Genomic DNA, 950 nt, shown 5'->3' with positions numbered 1-950 from the left:
GCTGCCCTGGAGCCGGGGCTGCCCTGGAGCCGGGGCTGCCCGGGAGCCGGGGCTGCCCTGGAGCCGGGGCTGCCCTGGAGCCGGGGCTGCATCTCGGGCCACACCTGCTGCGATTGTCCCATTTCCTACATTTCCTACATTTTCTCCACCCCTAAGCAGACCGCTGCAGTTAAGGGGCAAGGAGTCAAGCTGAAAAACTCACTCCAATTTCTGTGCTGTCCCACACTGCGTTCGGTACAGAATCACAGAAACGATTAAGTTGGAATAGACCTCTGAGATCATCAAGTCCACTCTATGACCGAACACCACCTTGTCAACCAGACTATGGCACTGAGTGCCACATCCAGTCTTTCCTGAAACACCTCCAGGGACAGTGACCCCACCACCTCCCTGGGCAGCCCGTTCCAATGTCTGATCACCCAAAACCTCCCCTAGTGCTGTTCTGGACTATGTCCTCTTGTCCTGCCACTGGCTGCCTGGGACAAGAGACCAACTCCCAGCTGGCTACAGCCTCCTTTCAGGTAGTTTTACAGAGCGATAAGGTCACTCCTGAGCCTCCTTTTCTGCAGGCTAAACAACCCCAGCTCCCTCAGCTGCTCCTCACAGGACTTGTGGTCTAGATCCTTCCCCAGCTCTGCTGCCCTTCTCTGGACACATTCCAGCAGCTCAACATCCTTCCTAAACACAGGGGCCCTGAACTGGACACAGCACTCGAGGTGTGGCCTCACCAGTGCCAAGTACAGGTGCATGACCCCTCGCCTGGTCGTGCTGGCCACACTATTGCCGATCCAGGCCAGGATGCCATTTGCCTTCTTGGCCACCTGGGCACACTGCTGGCTCATGTTCAGCCAGTGTCGACCAGCACCACCGGTCTTTCTCCTCTGGGCCACTTCCCAGGCACTCTGCCCCGGCCTGGGCTTGTAGAGGCCAAAGTGCAAGAGCCAGCACCA

The sequence above is a fragment of the Corvus kubaryi genome, unplaced genomic scaffold (assembly GCF_017639235.1).
Source record: "Corvus kubaryi isolate FWS band 111438036 unplaced genomic scaffold, C.kubaryi_AGA036_p1.0 37357, whole genome shotgun sequence".
Taxonomy (NCBI): Eukaryota; Metazoa; Chordata; class Aves; order Passeriformes; family Corvidae; genus Corvus; species Corvus kubaryi.
Note: the sequence above shows the minus strand (reverse complement) of the source record.